This window comes from Tympanuchus pallidicinctus, unplaced genomic scaffold (genome assembly GCF_026119805.1).
Source record: "Tympanuchus pallidicinctus isolate F22 unplaced genomic scaffold, pur_lepc_1.0 scaffold3, whole genome shotgun sequence".
NCBI classification, from domain to species: domain Eukaryota; kingdom Metazoa; phylum Chordata; class Aves; order Galliformes; family Phasianidae; genus Tympanuchus; species Tympanuchus pallidicinctus.
The window spans coordinates 103,220,743-103,238,633 of record NW_026294747.1 but is presented as its reverse complement, the minus strand read 5'-3'; the positions used below and the strand labels follow the sequence as shown (position 1 = coordinate 103,238,633).

Below are 17,891 nucleotides of genomic sequence, written 5' to 3'. Positions count from 1 at the left end.
GGAGGGCAGGCAGTGTGGTGTCTTTGAGTAGTACTGGAGCATAAAGACATTAAAGGGCCATCAGCAGCTCACCCGCAGAAGCCTGCATTTATTACAGCATAGCAAATTTCCAGAGATGAGCTTCTTTCATTTAGGTCTGCAGCTGCTTCTGACATCTCCCTGCTGAAAAGGGCTGAGCATTCTCACAATATTAAAAACTCAGCTTCTTTTCCTCTTGAAACTGGAGAGAGGAAGAGCAATAAAAAAGTGAAATAAAATAAATAGTCTGCTGTGTCCTACGTGTTTACTCTCAGGCATAGGAGGACTGTATGAAATCTAATACGGTAACAAAACTGGAACCAAAAGGTTTGTTTCTAGAACCTGTGCTCTCACTAAGTGTATGTAAGCCTTATAAAATTAAATATGTGACTCTGATCTTTACGGTAATGCTGTGAGTCATCCACTAATGGTCAGTCTCCCCCGGTTGGAACTCATTATATGTCGAGACTCATTAGAAATAAATCCTTTTATCAGAAGAATTTAAATTCCCACTGCTTGTTCCAGGTGCCTAAACAGCCACGGTCTAATTAACGCATCATGCTGGCCAAACTGCAAAAACAAATTGTTTATCACTTAAGATACTATACGTACATGTGACATCCAGCATCCATACTGCTGGCAATATAGATAAAAGGTCGTGGCCATCAGATAGAAAATTAAGCCCATTTTTCATAGGCACGGGTCAGAAATGACCCAGAATTTGTTGTATAGCCATCTAGTAAACAAGGGTGGACTTTGCAGCAAAGCGTGTACTGGTGGATCAGGAGATGACTCTTGTTTCTACATCAGGTCACGCTGTTCTCACTGATGTGGGTTTGCTGTTTGCTGTTTGGCTCCACGAGCACCTCGTTCATCAATACTTGTTGCATTCACAATCTCAGTGCCCCAGGAAGATGGAACTGAGGAAAACAACAACGCTTTATCAGATAGGAACATTAATATCTCTCGACTGGAAACAAATTGCCCAAGGGGCCTGCTTGGTGCCTCCGAGCAGAAGAATGTTTCGAATGAAACAAGGCATCTAAAGAAATGTTTGATACTGGATTATATGGTCTAACAGAATCGTGCTACACAAAATAGAGGGCCTACTTCACTTTTATTCTTCTATAAATCTGAATGAATGGCATTTAAATAGGCACCTATAGAAAAGATTGAGCTAAGGGGAAAATCTTTCAGCCATAATGTGAAAAAAAACCTCTGTGATCTGCAGGCAATGCTAAGATGTGCTAGTCAACACCAAGTAACAGCTGCTCCTGAGGTTTAAAAAAAGAATTGATTAAAGTAAGTATTTCAGCTATTGCAGAAAAGACCAAATGAAAGACCCAAACCAGTACTGTGTGTTATTGATATTCTAGAGAAGGATACAGAAAATAAATGCAGAACTGAAAAGCCAGTGAAATAGGATGCTAAGTGAATTTTTAGAATTCTGTGCCTTGAAAGTCAAGAGCAGTTTTGTTCCCAATTCAGAATGAAAACAGCACTTCAGCTTTTTTATTTTTCTCTGAAATAAATGCAGAGATTTTTCTCCCTAGGTCTGATACGTGCGTTAACAAAGGTGAGAACACAAAAATGAACCTGAAGAACTAAATTTCTTCTCTCTCCCAGCACATGTAGGCAGTGGAAAACCTGAAACGTTCCGGCTACATCCAAGCTGCATTTAGGTGATGCTACCTGACAGGTACAGTGTCCCCTGTCCTTCTGGAGGCCAATTCAAAATGCATTTCATACGTATGGACACAATGGGAAAGACCTACAGCAGGGACTGAAATGTGCCATCATTCTTCCTCGCTCATCTCCCAGGAAAAGAACGAGATTCTCAGCTCTCCAGAGCTACATTGCAGACAGACGTTCTGGTTGCAGCAAAGCAATCAAGGCTTCGTTATTTTTGGCCACCATGGCTGCTTAGGAGGAGCTTATGTTTTTTAAAGACGTGAAGGCGTTTTTTCATTTCATTTTTAATGAAACTGTCAAACTTCCTTCCTCTCCTCCTTAGCTAATTAAATAGAAAAAAAAAAAAAATTATTGTCAAAGGTTTTGGGCACTTAACCATAGTGCACTCATAGCTGTCGTTGTTCCCATCCTACCACGTAGTGATTTTTTATCTCGTTGATCACATCAAACAACTACCCTTAATATTTATGAATTATCTGACTGAAAGGACAGGTTTTCATGATGTACATTTTCTGGCTTAAGGGCAGAACTCCTATGGTGTAGATAACTCCCACGCACTAAGAGCTGGCTGAAGGTACTCAATGAAGGATTTCTTGAAAGGGTTTGGCACTGGTTTTAGGTCACTTTCAGTGAACATCCCACATCAGTTAAAACGTCATACCGAAATTCACTTTTAATTACAAAGGTTCATTTTTCAGATCAAAATGGCTTTTCATTTCAAAATGGATGCTAATGGACAGCAAAAAGGCATTTTCATGCAGTGAAAAGAAAAAGTTCTTGACCTCACGCTGTTTTGTTTTTTTTCCCTAGCTTTTATAAATTTTTGGCCCACAGAAAGATTCAAGTTGCTCAGTCTCAGCAGAAACACTTGAATTATAAATATCCACACAATGTTAATTAATTCATGATTCTTGCAAATGTGGAAGCAGTTCTCGTGTCTGCCCCTCGGAGCAGCCCAGCCGCCCTCTCCCAGCAGAAGCAGCTCTCCTGGATGCTCAGGAACACCAGGCTTGTTTGCATCCCCCAGCAGAATCCAAGCCCCAGCACTCCTGCTTCTGTTTTCATTTTGGGAGCAGATCAAAACCATTCAGTTTTCCCCAGACAGATGGCATAGCTTTAAACTGCGACCACATTGTCCATATGTGTCCTGTGCAATGTACGGATTATTTCATAGCATCTCAGTGGCAGTGAGCTGGAGGCACACTGTGCCTTTGTTCTGTTGCTTGGCACTTTCCTAAACGTCTCCCCTTTGGCAGAGCGTGGGCTTTCTCTTGGATCTGTGCCACCAACGTGTGTGAAGCCCCGTCATATTTTAAACGACACAAATATTAAGAAAAGAGAAAGGAAATACAATAATAAATAAGGACACGCTCTCCCCCTGTTGCTGTGGTGAAGGTACTATTTGCTCAAAGCTAGGAGCTGGAAAGGTGATCTGAGGGGCACGGCTTTTAGAATGATGAATTCATTTAATTTTTAAAAGCACTGCTCACTTCTGGCACCTGTTCTGTCAGGTCTGTGCCATGGGATCCCTGCCCACCCCTGGAATATCCAGCTGGATTTCCCACCGAAGTGCCACCATGCACCAGGTCCTCACAGAAGCTGAGTGGGCACAGCCTCAAGTAGCTAAACTGAAGAGATACGGTTCATCCAAAATAACGCTTTGGGTAAGTATTTTTTGAGCTCAAAACGTGATTTGGGCCAATTGCAAATAGCAGCTCCGGTTCAGCTGCAACCTGTTCTCTGTTCAACCCTCTGCAGACACTCACGCAAGATAAATATATTCTGGAGACTCCAGCGACAGCATTCTCCTGCAGGTGGGACTTTATTCTTTGTCTTCTGCAATTGGTTGCAGTTAGGCACCAAAGATAGCATCACATTTTAAGTAGCCACATTCACCTACCTATTTGATAAGCCACTGACATGGAGCTAGGAATGAACAGACCATATCTCAAAAATGCTCAGGATGATTATTTTGCAAGTAGAAAACACAAAGCAGAAATTCTGAGATAAACTGAGTAGCTCAGTCAGCTCCTTCCCTTGGCTACATAGCTGTCTCTGGATTAAAATGCTAAGATTAAGTTATCGAGGGTAGATTGCTGTCAACTTTATCGGCTGCCTCTGAATCATATGATCACCCACACAGTACTAAAGCAACTCAGTGCACTGAAATCAATGGAGGTAGGCTGCTTTACACCAGCAGAGAACAACTCTCCCTATGCCTGCACCAATAATAACCAATAATGCCTGCTTAAAAACCTTCAGTGGGCTTACTAAGGGGTGAGAGAATGGAGGTGGAAGCAGTTTCTTGGCAAATCCAAAATCCTGGCCAAGGATCCAGAAGGGGATTATTATTTCAGTAACTCTCTTTTTCGCTGCGCTGTGTTAGAAAGGTGTTAAACTCTCCTCAGCCAAGAGCACTTTGCAATAATCAGTTTATGAAAAATTCAATTTGGCAGAAAATTCTCAGCAGTCTCTGCTGAGAACTGTACTTATTACACCCCAGTCACAAGTGGATGGGCAAAGGTAGCTCAGCACGTCAGCCTCTCCTCCTCCACGGCTCTGAAACACACTCAGCAACGCTGGAGGAGGGAGAAGGCAGCGTTGTGTAACTAGTCTCCAAAACCCAGACAGTCACTTAGGATGAGGAAGAGGAAATAAAGAAGTCAGAAACAGAAGTCAGCCAGATGTAAAGCTTCTGGCAGGAGCTTCCAGGTAGAAACGATGTTTGTGCGGGCAAAAGAAACAGCCTGCACCCTGTCATGACAAAATATCCACCTGACTGGGAAAAATGTAAATGACGCTGAAGTGTTAATGAGCACTCAAGTGGATTTCTTCCTGGATTGAGTCACAGCTGCTGTCAAAACTCCATCAATCTGATTGCCGTAGCAGGGTGAGGGGAAGGCTCTCAGGAATGCCACCTGAAAGCCTTTGCTGCGGTAGAGGCATCCCACCAAGCTCCCAGCATCACGACAGTGGGAGCACCCTGCCTGAGCTGCCGGGACCAGGACTTACAGCTGCCTCTTTGGGGAGAGGCAGCAGTCCTTCTGCACACACAGACCATTATGTTACCCTCCGTTGCTGTTGGCCACATTAGTAGCTTCCTGACTAGCTTAACTGTTTTTCCACTAGAAGGCATTGGCGGGACCAGGGAGAGTAGGCTGGAGAGGAGACAGATGGTATTTTCTCTCTAGTTTTGGTGTTTGAGAACAGAATTTGCACAGTTTGTTCTTCAGTCAACCCTTACTCTTAGGATAAAAACTGTTACCGGCCAGAACATGAATGGTTCTGAAAAATGCAATCAAAAAACTGTTTTTTTTAAGCATACAGAGGGGGAGCTTTCATCTTTAAGAGCTACCAGATATGCATTCCTGAGGTCTGATGCCATGGTTATTAATCAGATGCTTTGGGGATATTAAAGATTCTCTCTCACTAATACTGAATGCAATCATCCTTTCTTCCTCAAGATTTCCCAACAGATCATTAAAGTCTTGAAGCTCCTTTCATTCTTAATACGTGATTATCTTGTACCTGCAGAGTTCTTTATACCTAGACTTTAATATCTTCCTCTCTCCAGCAGATCTCTTCTTCCTTCAGCCAGGGTTCCATTTAAGGTAACTGCCATTACTTAATTTGCCCTTTTATATTAATATGTGTCCTCAGAAGGTCAGCTATATTCTGTGCTGGCCTGATGAAGGCAAGGAGTATCAAAACTCAGTCTGACATCTGCCCCAACCAGATTCCACTGACTTACACAGCATTATTCTGCCATGGGAACCTTAAGCAAGAGCCTGAGCTGCAATTAAACAACATCTCCTGCTCCATTCAGTGTGGCCAAACAGAATCACAGAATTGCAGGGGTTGGAAGGGACCTCTGGAGATCAAGTGCAGCCCCCTGCTGAAGCAGGCTTCCTACAGGAGGTTGCACAGGCATGCATCCAGATGGGTCTTGGATATCTCCACAGACTCCACAACCTCACTGTTTCTATTTCTATTCCTGTGCTCTGTCACCCACACTGTAAACATATTCTTCCACATATTGGTGTGGAACTTTCCTACGTTCGAGTTTAAGCCATTGCTCCTCGTTCTGTCACTACACACCGAAAAGAGTCTGGCCTTGTCCAATTGCCTCCTGCATTTTAGATATTTGTAAACATTGATCAGATACCCTCACAGCCTTCTTTTCCCCAGGCTGAACAGACCCAATTTACTCAGCCTTTCCTCATACATGAGATTGGACTCTCTCAAGCTCTCAAAAGGAGCTCTCCTTTTTTGCACTGGGAGGCCCAGAACTGGACACAGTATTCCAGATGAGCTCTCACTGGGGCAGAGTAGAGGGAGAGAATCACCTCTCACAACCTGCAAGCCATGCTATTTTTAAACGACTTTATGATGCTCATTCCCATGTTCTTGGCTGCACTGGGAGACAGACAAGTAGTACCACAGAGTCATAAGGTGCATGGGCAGCTCAGATGCAGAATGACACTTTCCTGTTCCTTCCCAGTTACAGCAAGCAGGTTTCTCTGAATAGGAGCCTGTTCAGAGATGGATGTTGCAGAGAGAGCATGACATAGCACACTGTCAAAGTGACAGAAGGCTGAATTCCCCTAAGACCCTAGAAAGCCAGTGACAAGCCTTTGGAAACGTTGGGTGAGAAGTGAATGTTATTTTACATGTATGGAACGTTGGCTCCGGGCAAATCATGATTGCTCAGAGAACCTGCAGAGCTGTAACTGAGCTGAGACAGAAGCCATGGCCTGCTTGGACCAGTGTCCTCTCACTGTGCATCACTAGCATGTATTCACATATACTGTCTTAATTAAATGTCTCTAAAATCCAAATTCAATGCATCCTATCTCTTCCCACCCCACCTCCACCAATCACCTATCGTTCTGCTCAAGGTGTAAATAGGTCAGGTGTTTCCATGACCACAGTGAATCAAATAAGCAGTTGGGGTTCAGCAAGCAACGTGAATTTTGTAATTGTTCTTGTGCCAAGTAGTACAAAGCAAGAAGCCCCACGCTGACAGTGCCTCACTATCTCTCACTGTGGTGCTGCTCATCAGCTGGCACTGGTCCCTTCCCCCTTGGAACTGCTATCTCCTGCAAGCTTCAACAGGCAGCTCCCCTCATGGGGTATTGCTGATGAAAAGTACATTTCACACGGAAAATGTCTCGATGCATCACCACTGCAAGTACTAATTGCTGGTTCCAACGCAGCACTGAACCTGTTCGCACAAGGTATAATTGAATTGTGACTCACTGCCACGGAGTGGTATAGAGGACCAAAAGTATAAAATAAACCTGAAAGCAAATTCCTGAGGGACACGTCTAACAAACACGGTGGTTGGGATGCCACGCCATTCCCTACACCTCTAAGTGCCCTAAAGTGAGGAGTTGTGGCATGGAGAGGGCTATTTGTACTTATGTCCTGTTTCTTCTCCAGTAGCCCTGCTGCTTGCCTGGATCCTAAGCTAGATCTAAGCTAGATGATCCTTTAGTCTCCTACCTCCTCACAATGAGACAATCTGGGACGAAGAGTGAAGCTGATAGCCCTGAATCTGCGTGGTGCAGGGATGCCTCTGACCACAGCTGGTGGCTTAGAATGAAACAAGCAAGATACCAATGGTATCAGCCCCACACTGCCTTTGAACACTTTTCACAAGGCATTTTCTGATTTCTGACTTCTTCCATGCAATGAGTCACCTGCTTTTACTATGGCACAGATCTGTTTTCTCTCAGCAAAAAGCACCAGATCTCTCATGTATCACAAACTGAGTTATTCGTCAACAAAACTGGTCGTTTAAGACTGTTTTATCTCCCTTTCCAGGGGCCAGACATAAGAGTGTTTACTCAGGATGGTGTAGCTCATGCAATCTCTGCTTGGAAAACATCCCATAACCTGCCACCAAAACCAACCCTGTCTCTGCCATGCCATTCTGTGAAGACACTTTGTGATGCAGAAGATTTTGTGAGGAGGAGTGAGAGCAAGGCAGAGAAACCCACATTGAGAGCTCCTCTCTCCTGTCCCCAAACACAGCTAAGAAAGCTGCTCAAACCTCCACACAGTAAGCTTTCCTGGCAACGTTCTTCTAGTACAGTTTTCCTTAGATACAAGTTCTAAAAAAGTAATCTGTGCTCCAATTCCCCTCCCTTTCGAAGTCAAACACACTGAGGATTGCTATCACCACATTGCCTGGGCCATGCCAAAGCCAACACCACTCCTCACGGCTGTTTCTTTGCCTCACCCACTTAGGGCCTGGAGTTTTTGGCCTTGTGTCCTGCTCTCACCACTGTCACACTGTCACAAGGATTTTTTCATCCTCTGTGCATTTTTTTCTTGAGTGAAAAGAAAACAAGAAGAGATTTCCTTATTTAACAGCATCAGGTCTTGCATTATACACAAGTCTGTGCATAATATACAAGTATTTCATGTCATAACAGATAAGCTTTACTTATTCATTGGCATTAGTAATGTCCATGCAGCTTTGGGAATAGCGTGGTGTTGTTTCGTTACTGCGCTGTCAGCAAAAAGACAGCAATAGGGTTGAAATTCTATGCCACATATATGTGTACTGCTTGCAGCCTGCTGCGGGAGCAGCACTTTCCTAAGCCCCTCCGTATCGACCCTCCTTCATGGCCACTAATGGGTGGCTGTAAAAAAGGTTATTTGGAAAGTCAAAGAGAACACAGCATGGGTGGCAGCAGACGTGGTGTTCCCCTCTGAAATTTTTTTCTATGATCTCCAGCAAATTGTATCACCCAGGATCACTCATCTGTAAATTAAGGATAACCATATTCACAGCCACTCTGCAAGGCAGGTCAAATCTACAAACAAAAAGAACAATAGCAAAACAGATTGAACCAATGCTAGTAGCTATTCATCTTCAAGGGAAATTTATTTTACCTCTCAAATAAATACTTAACATAAACTTGATTTTGGAACTATACATTGCATATATAATTATCTACTTTCCCTACACGCATTTCCTTCAGCTCCTTCCTTTCCTCACATATAAAATCAACAACATTTAGCCCCATTAGGGTTATCTGTAACAAAACAGTTATCTAATAGTAAGAAACACAGGGCTTAGAGGCCAACAGATTAATGAGTGGGGAACATAATGCAATACTACAGAAAGTATAGTGCAGGATTTAATACTGTATATTCCAGTGGTTGAAAAGTCTCTCATTATAATCCTATGACGCCAATACCGTGCTGAACAGCAAGTAATCCTAAAATCCAGTTAGCATAGGCTTAGCATACTGCAAAAGCAAAGGAAATAGCAAAAATATATCCAGTCACATCAAGCTACTGTAGTTACGAGACAGGTTCAGGAAAAAAAAAATCTTTGTTTTCAGATCTTGCTTTCTAAATGCTGAAACTCATTGGATCTATGTAGTAACTGTTGGGTCTTTGCCCAGTACTGTAAATCAAATGATAGGTCACGACATGCCTGCTCCAAAATAATCCCCCCCCGCCAAGTCCCAGAAACCCTTACCATGGCTGAGAAAATAGGAGATATGAAATCAGGTGTACTAGAAATTACAAATTTTCTGAAATGACAGGTTTGAAAACCCTGATACAAATGTATGAAACCTCATGCACTGTGCCATTTAACTTCAATGATGGCTTTTTAAATGTTAACTCTCTTGGATTGTCCTTTTAGTCCTATTGCAGACACCAGCACCCCTTCTGGAAGGGATCATTATGTCCTCCTCTGGCCTCTGATTTATTCATCAATACTGGATAGCTGTCATTACACAGAGTGAGACCTGCAGAAAATACACTAAGTCACGTTGTACTTAAACACCGAAGCTATGCAGATAATTTTAGCAGCCTCGTTCCTTGACTGTGTACTAACCTGCTCATGTGTTGTACAAAACAAAACAACTGTGGAATATTTTATGCATTATTTCAGTATTTATAATGAAAATAAAGAGGGCTTTTTTTTTTTTTTTTTAAAACTGATTTTAGGAGATTGTGGCTACTACAAAATCCTAGAAATATAGCCACTCCTTTGCGTTGGTTTTTTTTTTTAAATCAAGAACTGTTATGCTAATCTGCTTCCTGAGCAATCCTTTCCAAACAACTAAATCAATTAACGGATTTCTTAATCCAAGTCTTCATAAATTTTGTAATGATGCATCCAAACAATAACATACCTATCCAGCAAAAACTAATCTGGAAGACCCACCAAACTTACCATTGCAGCAGCAGCAGAGGTCTATTTATTGTATTCAAATTTAAAAAATAATAATACATAAATGTAAAAAAAGAAATAAAAATCAAATTTGATTTCTATAGAAAATGGTACATAGAAACATTTTGAAACCCAAGTGCAGAAGTTGAGCCTGTGGCCCTTGATGCATCACATACAATGTGCCCATGCCTGAGGCAAACTGTCTGATTGTCCCCATCTTCGTGGCAGCCCTGATAACAAGTGCAAGAAAAGAAAGTGTTATAGACACAAATACAAGAGAGGAACCTCAGCTCTACACGGTGACATTAGACAAGACACAAGGGAAGTTGTTTTGTAACCTTAGCTGTGACAACTGAGAACCTACAGCTGCAGGAATACTTGACTTGGGTCTGGTTCTGCCTTAGATTACACCAACTGCATGCAGCAAACAGTTTCTTCATGCCTGCCCACTATGAACCCCTGCCTCTTCCCCTTAAAGAAAATCAGAAAGCATTTTTGCAACAGCAGAGCCTCGAGAATCTATAGCAACATGAGCTTATTTATTACCTGTCACTTCTATCCAAACATTTTCTACTGTGTCAGACCAACCATTTATTATATCATTTCTCTGTGAGATCTCAACATCATCCATCACTGGTAGTCACCTGCCCTGCTCCAGCTCTGGGCCTTTGCACTGTGCAGGGATTTGCAGGTGCAGGTGCTGGGCCCTGCTGCTGCTTCCCCTCTTATTCTTCCATTACCGTGTGGCTTGCTTGGAGTTGCCAAGCCATATTTAAGGAGTTCAAAGGGGAACCTTCTTTATGAGCCTTCCCCACCAACACTGCTTTAATGTAGGAAGTGTCAACCTGTCTGTTTTGTAAACACATCACCTCCTCATTCCTTAAATAAATATATGTAGCAGATGGATTATTCTTTCCCTGGTAAGAGCCAGACTACCTTCCCGTCCTCCCCTCCATGCGCATGCACTGATGACACCTTTAGCCCAAAGGCTGGCTTACATAGACCTTTATTTAACTCTTCTTAACTGCTGTGGGAAGAAGTGTAAGCATAGGTGCAGTCATCATCATCACTGTAGCAGCAAGGGACAGATGTCTGAACTTGCTTGGAAAACCCAATGTTAGGTAGATCTCACTATATTCAAGACAAAGCTATTTAAAGGTAATCAGTCATACTGAGAACATGTTACCATAGTCCTGGCTTGCTGATGAAGGCTATTCATAACAAATGAGACAAGAAAAGGATGCACAGGCTCAGCAGAGTCAGTTCCAGGTGGGTATGCCCTCCTCAGACCTCCCCAAAGGATGGGTCACATAACCAACTAGAGTCCCTCCATAGCCAGAAAGATTGTTCACGCATTCTTTTTTCTGTTTCCAGTAACTTTCCCTCCCTCTTTTGCTTTTCAGGAGGTGTGAGTTTGCAAATAATACACAACTGTAGCTGTAAATAAACTTGTCTGGAAATTGCCTTTGCTCTGGGGAGCATCTGGTGGAAAATCTGTCCCAGTCTTCTCTTTCCAGCCTCCCTGCCAAACAGCCTTTCTCCCTTGCTCTATATCTCTGGACTCTGGTGAAGAGCAGACAGACCATCATCAGATTTTCTGTGTCAGAAAGGGAAAGGAGGATGTGCAGGATTGCCAATATATGACAGAAGGGTATCTTGCTTGCTGGCTGGCTATTACCAGCCTCAGCAGCAGCAGTTCAGGATCCTAAGAAGGCTGACTTCATGAGTACTTAGCCCACGCTGTTCTGTTATACAAGTCATATTCTCAAATGCACACATGTATATGTTCCCATGGCCTAGATTTTATATAGCAGATGTTTGTAATAGCTGATAAAGCAAAAGGAATTGTCTTCTTCAGTACCTTAATATGCATGTTATTATAATATATTACTCTATTTCCTTATCAGCATATTAAAATAACTTGACCAAGTAATGTGTTTACAGTATCAGAGGGGATTCATGTGCTGCTTAGAAATGTAATTGGATTTCCTCATTATGTTGCAGTGATATTACAAGCTAAATACCCAAGAAATTACTAGATTATGATGGCAGGGTAAATTACGAGAATAACGTACTACCTAATGTGATGCAGAAGCCCATAAACATAATGTCTATTTCTTATGAAACTGATACATAATTTTAATAAAATAATAATAATAAAAGAATCACGCAGGTAAAGCAATGACTGCATGACCTTATGAAAGGTCAACTGTAAAACTAATTTGGATATGTCCTCTAACTTGCATCCCAAGAACAGTGACATGCAGAATAGGAGATGCACTTTTCTCAAACTTCTGCAACTCTGAGCATTTGCCCATAATGGTTAGGAAAAAAAAATACAAACAAGAAAAGAAACAAATCAAACAAAAAGAACCACAAAAAAATACCGTGCTCCCTGTCTTTGAGACTTTCTGATCTGTGCCTCTGGCACTACTGGAGATCCATGTAGCTCACCTATTCTTCTCTAGCTGGATACAAGACAATTTGTAAGGCAATAGAGCCAGCTCTGCAGGGACCCAGACTGCTGCTCTCCTTTGGGACCTTACTGGCTACGAAATCCACTTACAAACTGCATTTAAAAGATGGCATCAAACTTGCAAATGACCTCTCTGCAAGCTGCTTGGAGAGACACTTTAAAAGCTGCAAATACATGACTTTCAAAAGGAGACAGCCATGTATTTTCTCTGTGCTTCCAGCATGTTTCCTATCACCACAACACCAGCACGTAGCCATGACCCCAATCCTTCCCAGCAGCTCCTGCATTTCCTCTGTTTTGAAGTACAGCAAATTCTGCTTCATAAAGTATGAGAACAGAAACCAGGCTGAACTGGCACTGTGAAGCAGACAGGATGCCAGAGAATGGCTTGGCTGAAAACATGAGTCAGAGCATAAGAGATGTATGGGATTACCATAGTTTACATAGTGTCCTCATTGCCAAACCACCATGTCAGGTCCCTAGCCCAGCACCGGCTATGAGAGGTGACGAGCAGCAGGACAGTAGTAGAGTTACAGTAGCGCTGTGTCCTCAGTCAGAGGTAGTGCCAGGAAGAATCCACAGACCCCAGAGAAATTCCTGCGTGCAACGGAGAGCCTCTATGTGCCTTCAGGCACAACACACAACTATAGCGAGTGGCACTGAGATAAGACAGTTTCCTTCTGTCTTACAAAGATCATGCTCTTAATTTCATGGTCTCAGGCAAAAACATCTCCTAGAAAGAAACTCAGACCTAAACTGTGCCTTAGAGACACCCGACGCTTGTGAGGCAGGACCTTTCCCGTCAATTATGTGCTGTGTTTCTTCGGTCTAGCAAGTGCTTACTCATTCCACAGCTTCCCAGAAAATAATTTCACCTATAGATGGAAATAGTGAGGACAGCGCTGATCCAAAGTCTACAAAAGCCAAGAGAGCGGTTCCCCCTGGTGCCAGTGAGTTAAGCATCAATCTAGCTGTCTAGGAACACTGCAGTAGCCAATCTTGCGCCTTGGTCAGCATTTTAGAGCAGAACTCCTCTGGTGTGCCTGCCTGCCCTGTCTCTCCCCGTGGTTGGGGAGCAGGTCACATAACCACAGCAGAGAGCAGAGTGCCCAGTGAGGCACTTCCCTCCTCCTCTCCAAACTTTATGCTCAATAAACACCACAACATTTTGCTGTTTTTACCAAAAGAAGCTATTGCAGTTTCAAAAAGAAAACAAAGGATACATGAAACTCTCAGAGCCCTGAGCAGGCAAATCTGATACTTTCAGTTTGGAGCAGCAGCACTTCTCACCTCCCTTCCCACAAGTGCAGTCAACATATTTGATTTCTTTTTCTGTATCTCTCCCATGTTTATTATTAAAACACGTCATCGTCATCTAATCACCACTGGAATTGAAAGTAATTTTGCACAGGAGCATTCTAAAATTAGAGAACGCCAATTAAAATTAACGCAAAAAAACAAAGTGCTGGTGTTTTGCTGCGCTGAGAAGAAACCAGGACCGACACACGAGCAAACACAACCCTTATCTGCTCAACAGCAGTGCTGATAGCTGAGTTTGTGACCGTTTTTTTTTGCAGTTGATCCCCCACCCCCCATGAGCAGCAAGGCTGTGCTGAGGCCTTCTTACCCTGTCCACCACGCAGCAGCGGTCGCATCCAGACTGGCCGGCTTTCCGCACCTCAGACCAACAGCTCTGCTTCTTCCAGGGCACCCTCTGTCTGGCTCCACGTCCCGCAGACAGCTGAGGCGAGCCAGGGGGGCTGGGGCATGGTGGCGACGGGATACAGCCCTTCTTGATATAATGGGAAGGCCGCTGCCAATGGCGGCGCTGGGCCGGGCTGGATTCCAGCACCGTGGCCCTGCTGCACCTGTCGCAGGGCACGAACCGTGACAATCAGCTGCGTGGCTAATATTAGCCAGGAAGGAGCATGATCTGGCCACCGAGCAGCCCTTAGGGAAATAAGTGTCCTGCTCTGCCTCTAGTTAAAGGGAAAGTGAAAAGGAGTGAAGTGCTGCGGCCCCATCAGCTGGAGGAAGCGGATAGAATTCCCAGAGCCCTGCACGGTCCCGTCCAGTTTATCACCTCAGATAAAACTTCTCTCCAGTGGTTGTTTCAGAGTCCCAAAACAGCCGGCCACGAACAAAGGAGGGTACATCAGTACCTGCTATCCCTGCACTAAGGATCTCTGGTCCTCCAGCAGGCAAAACTGTGGCCCACACCATCGTGCTACCCAATGGCAGGCATCCCTCAGGGCCACTAAGAAAGCACGAGGACACATGGCACTTAGCATGCAGAGTGAGGGCACAAGAGCCAACGCTGTAACTAGTCAAAACCAAGAAAACTTCCCACCCCGCATAACCTGCAGTGTTAACATACCCTGCTTAGAATAAAGCACTCACAGCACTGGGTGACTTTCCTCTCTTTAAAGGAATTGTTGTGGTGCTTGGTTACCGCTGCTCCGTTGCAGGGATCTCCGAGCACAGAGGCCACGAAGATGGCGTGTACTGCCGCAGTGCTAAGCACCAGAGGGCAGCTGAAATACAAACGTGAGCTCCAGCTCCAAGACTCCAACAGAGCAGTTCACAGCAGATTCTCTGCTGTCCTGGCTGCAAGCTCTTTTTTTTTTTTTTTTTTTAAAAAAAAGAAACAAAACGCATCCATTTTCACTGCCTGAAACGGCTCAGTTTAAGATGAAAGAGGTAAAAGGCCCCGCTTTCTGTGAGATCCATCAGAAGGGATGGGATGTGACAGTGGAGCATTTGTGAAGAAATATAGGTGGGGACACTCTCACACTGGGTTTGGAAGGGCGCAAAGCATTGCTGCAGGGTTCGTGTTAGTTGGATTGTTATTTTAAGCCATGTCAGGAACCAGATGGTGCCTCTTCGAAAAATGTGATTATAAGCTAAAATTACAAAATACACCAGAAGCACTTGTGAAACTGTAGGAGAATTAAAGGGATAAACACCAAGAATAAATGGAGATGGACCCTGGCTTCTGAGGAAGCAAGCTACTGCAGCCTGAGAAAAGATGAAATTAAACTGGATGCTTCCACTTCTGCAAAATGAGGGAGGCTCCCTAGGCAGCTAAATTAGAGAGAAAATGTGACAAAGATGAATCCCTACATCCCCCTTGCATCCTCTGAGTAACCCCTTTGATCCCTAGGGAAAAGAAAATTGATTAATTTGCACAGCCAAATCTTTCTTTTGATAGCTGTACAGAGATCAGGCCAGGATTTGGGCAGGTTCTCTCCTTCCCCACTAGCTCTATTGTTTGTTTATCCAACTGAATCTCGATGGGCTCACCAGCCTGCAATAGCCAAATATTCTCTACCCTGACTAACCATTTGAGTCATTCAGCTTAAAAAAAAATGTTTTCATTTTGCCGGAACATCTATCTTTAGAGCAAATCAGCAAAACATATTTAGTATTTAAATCTTTCAAATGGCATTATTGGCAACTTACAAACATTCTCGTTGTATTTTACAGCCTTTCAGAGATGTCAGGTGATGAGAGCTACATAATCCAGCCTACCAGAGAAAGGAACATTTCTCTTAAGGAATGTGGATTCAAATTGACTTATTACAACCCTTGTAGTATATATCAAAGCGGAACGTAGGAAGCCTGGTTTGTCCTGATGTGACACACTATGTTAAGTAACCATGGGTAGCCACCTATATAAACAAATATCTTCGATTTTTCCTTGCTTTATTCAGTTTCCTGCAAAGGCATGAAGCTGACTGAGGAAGAAAATTACAGCTTTCCTTAAAAGAAGAAAGCATCAGACATCAGCTTAATGAAGGATGCTTGCTGCTGAGGCACGGGTTGCATATCCATTTCAGGAAATGTTTTAGTACGACCTTAGCTAGACTTCCCATCACAAACATTTAAGACCAAGTGAAGACAGAAGCTAGCTGCAAAGCTTGAGTGAAGGTAAGGCACTGCCTCACCTTTGGATGCATTGGGATTTAGCTGTCCTCCTCTGCACTTATATATGGGGCTATTTGTCACTATATGTCATCAGAAGGTAATCACATCAGAACAAAAAAATTACATGCAAAGTTATATTCTCCAGACTACTAATAAATAACGGAGAGATTCAGGAAACTACTTCTTTACTTTTCAGCCTCAGCTGCCATTCCTCTGCTCTTGGTTTTATCAGCAAGCCAACCATTCCTGCAGGCACAGCCTGTCCCCTTACAGCCACCATCTCTCTGTAATTTAAGAACCTGAGCACAGCTGGTATCATCACTCAATGCTGGGCAAGCTCCTACAATATGAAACAAGCTACACAGGCTCTGGCATGAGGCTAAAGTTGGACCTGCTCCTATAGATATACCTGCATGTAATTCCCTCAAGAGATTTTATCCCACTGTTGAATTTTCTCACACACATTTTGATTTTTCCTTTTGAACAGTATCACAGATTTTCTAGGGAACGTATGGCCTCCTCTGATGTCGTCAGCCTAGCCTGAATTGTGCTATCACAAGAAACAGTATTATAAATATGAGAGTAAAAGTATTTTTCAATCTAGCCCCTCCAACCTCTGTACTATTCCACTTTGAAACCTGCAGCCAAGGATACAAGAGAACAAAAATAGATCAGATCAAATCCACAACATTTAGGCATTCAAAAGCCGCAGTTGACTTTTGTATCACCATGGAAGTGCCTCAAGTTTTCATGTATTTTTCCAAATACCTGTAATTGGGTATACTCAATTGTACTTCGACCCAGTAGCACTAAACAACCTACTCTGGGGAACCTGCTTTAGCAGCAGGGTTGAACTAGATGACCTCCAGAGGTCCCTTCCAACCCCCATGATTCCATGGTTTTGTAAATATCCAGGTCAGTAGTTTACACTGAAGATGGGGCCAATTTACCCTGTATCTTGTATCTCTCTCCTTTTTCCTTTTACCAGAACTCTCGGTGTTTAGATCCGCGACACAGCACAGGGAAAGAAACCATGCTCCCTCCCCTTTCTGAAGGCGCTTGAACCCAGCACAAAGCCCTATGCTACGGCAACAGCTTGATCTGAAGTTGATGTTTGCAAACTCTTGCTATTTTTAGTAGAATAGATAAATTCTTATGAACGAGACAAAAGCAAAACTCAAGCTAGTCAGTACATACAGGGGAATAAGTCATGTATTTCAGAAACTGGACTTCAACTTGGCAGAATGCCTTAAATGGGAAGCCAGAGGTTTATTTTCAAACTCTGTTATCCACCCTTTAACTGACTAAACAGGAATTTCAATATTTTGATATAAACAGATCTATTCTCATCTCTGGCTAATAATACTCATGAAATGTTTGTTTTATATTCCTAAGTGCATCAATTCATCTGAAAAACAACGACACAACCACTTTGCTGTTGGACACACAGAACGTATGTGAAGTGTAGGGCTGTGCTGAGAGTGACGAGCCTGAGCAGTAACTCCTCTGAACTGCTCAAGTCCAGAGGTGAGATTTCCAAAACATTCTGACTCCATTGATACAGAAGCCTATAATTAT

General features: G+C 43.2%; 1 protein-coding gene across 1 annotated transcript in view; it reads right to left on the bottom strand.

The window, feature by feature from the left end:
* ARPP21 (cAMP regulated phosphoprotein 21) overlaps positions 1 to 14,149 on the bottom strand; it is a 185,008-nt gene extending 170,859 nt beyond the window's left edge. The window contains exon 1 of the mRNA XM_052692829.1: positions 14,014 to 14,149. The gene's annotated coding sequence lies outside the window, so the exon portion shown is untranslated. The remainder of the gene's footprint in view (positions 1 to 14,013) is intronic.
* Positions 14,150 to 17,891: the final 3,742 nt, after the last annotated feature.